Source organism: Montipora capricornis, chromosome 14 (genome assembly GCF_036669925.1).
Source record: "Montipora capricornis isolate CH-2021 chromosome 14, ASM3666992v2, whole genome shotgun sequence".
Taxonomy (NCBI): Eukaryota; Metazoa; Cnidaria; class Anthozoa; order Scleractinia; family Acroporidae; genus Montipora; species Montipora capricornis.
Window position 1 is genome coordinate 44,468,505 of NC_090896.1, and position 2,500 is coordinate 44,471,004.

The following is a 2,500-nucleotide window of genomic DNA, read 5'->3' on the forward strand; positions in this document are numbered from 1 at the left end:
AAACAAAAGAAATAATTTGCGTGAAATAGTATTTCAGTTCCCACATGACTAGTGTGCGACACCAACATGGCTGTTGTGTCATCATGTGGAAACACTACAACACATTTTTGGGCATAAAACTTGTACATGTATAATTGTGAGGACCTAGCCTAATTCACTAAGCTAGATCTGTTATATCTGCTAACAAAACTTGCTATTGCTTCTTCTCTGTCAGGCCTTTGAGCTGATGCAGCAAGGGGTGGTGGAGTATTGGTCTGCAGAACACCCATATACTCCTTCAATGCTCTTGGGTTATCCTCGTAACTAAGAAAGAGCTTTGCAATGGCACTGGAGCAATAACCTAGGAAACAAAATCTTACGTTAGCAATGAAGTGTGAGGTGATTGGCGCATTAGGGATGATTTGCCATGCTCGAGTCATGATATATATTGTACAGTTGTCATTGCTTTTGTTTTGGTACCCCATTTATTGTGGTATTTCATTTTTACATTATAGCCAATGAATCACACTACAATATTGATATCAACTGACTATTTGGGCAGGGATGAACTACTGGTACAGCAAGGCAGGGGAAAACAACAGTACATTTAATTTGTCAATATTAATAGGATTTCTGTTGATCATTGCATTGTCAACAAATTTAGTGATACATTATTATTATTTATTATTATTATTTATTGCTGTTATTACAATTATTATTGTTATTATTATTATTATTATTATTATTATTATTTATTTTTTATTTTTTTATTATTGATTTGATCCTACCATAAGTTGGTTCTGTTTTAACTTGTCTGACTGCTGGCCCCTCTTTCTTAGCCTTTGGAAACCTGATGGAATAGCATCCAATGTCACTGCCTGCATTGCCTGCATTTTCATTGTAGTGCAAGGCAGAAAGGCACAATCTGTTAAGCAATAAACACTGAATATAGTTGCCTGCTCTATCAGGAAAGGTGACCAAAAAGGCAAGGAATGCCTTACAGTGTACTCGACTAACCGTGTGTACATTCCCCAGTATGAAAAAGCAGTGTGCTTGGGAACAAAGTGAATGTCCAAACTGTGTTTTGCTTCTAGAGCTGAAGTTTGGTATCTTGGTGGCAGTTTGGCTATGTCTTTGAGTAGTTAAGGCTTGAGTACCAGTTCCTCTAGTTTTACAGCAGCAGTTGAGCCTGTAGATTTACATGTACACATCGCATAAAAACACGTTTAGATCATCTAGTAACAATAGTATTCTCTGGGTTTTTGGTTATATCGTTTTTAATCAATGGGAAAGGGACAACAAATCAAAGCTGAAAAGCCTTTCATTATTTCCCGTGTTGTCCTTAGTCAATAAATTTGGAGGAAAAGAAACTTATTAAGGCAATATTACAAACATTTAAAATGCTGTCTGTACCCTGTTTACGTGTTGGCTCATGAGCAAATATGTGCACGAGCAGATATTTTTTGGCCAATTGTGATATCTCGGTCAGTTATACCGGTAATACTATAATATTCCCATCTCATTATTATATAGAATCTACTTAGTCGCCTTCAGTTCCCAAACTGGTGTTGGAACAGAGTTTGACTTGAGAGATTAGTGTCAGAACTGTATGCTGTTGCATCATGAATTGTACCATCAGTCATAGTTGTTTATTTGTTTACCTGGTATTAGCCATAGTCTAGTTCGGGCTTCACCCTCCAGTTCTCCATGCCCACATTCAGGATACAAATTATTATTTACATCAGCATGTAAGTTTTGGATGTGAAGGGGTAACATTTTCCACTTTGCCTGCATCAATGGACCATTGCCATCTGGTGTTGAAGCTGCACACCAGTACATGTGATTGGAAATGGACTGGCGCCATTGAGCGACATCCTCACATTCTTTCTTTTTGGCCAGTTTGTCGATCTTTTTGCTAAGACCTGTTCCAAGGTGATTATATAAATAACATTGCTGAATATTTAGAACTGAATACATCTAGCATGATAGAAAGGTATGCTTGGCGGGCGTTAGCGATGCTCAAGTGGTCCTTATGCATTGGTTCGGATGTGCCAGCTATCTGTTATGTTTATTTAACATGATCGATCCATTACCTTTCGATACATGCCAGATGTCAAAATAGTGACTGGTGTCAGGCATATTTCTGCGAATCCATGCCTCATTTTGCTTGTGCCTGTCAGTGATAATCTGAGAAATTTTTAGTCCAGCATTGTTGATACATCCGACGGCGCGAACCAACCCTTCGTGTTCCATCCACGCACTATTCTTGACTTCGTTGCTCTAAAAATAATAAGATCTTGACATTGTCCGTATTGTCAGGAATAATATGAAAGTCGAGGCATTGAAGACATTATATTGGTAAGAATACACGTTAAGAATACAGTCAATAAATTATACTATATTTACGTAGCTAGTGTACAGAAGCGGACATGGGACCTTTTGGAGACTGAGTGGACCGGGTAAATAGTAGGTGCTAACCTGCACTAGCTGAAAATCCACTACTCTGTTGATCTGTTGTTCC

At 38.1% G+C, this 2,500-nt stretch overlaps 1 protein-coding gene and 1 long non-coding RNA gene across 2 annotated transcripts in view; both read right to left on the reverse strand.

The window, feature by feature from the left end:
- The window catches only part of LOC138033763 (tubulin polymerization-promoting protein family member 2-like), an 85,520-nt gene that overhangs the window by 55,712 nt on the left and 27,308 nt on the right, over positions 1–2,500 (reverse strand). The gene's annotated exons all lie outside the window — the stretch shown is intronic.
- Positions 1–2,500, reverse strand: part of LOC138033765 (uncharacterized) — a 25,811-nt gene that overhangs the window by 11,493 nt on the left and 11,818 nt on the right. The window lies entirely within an intron of this gene.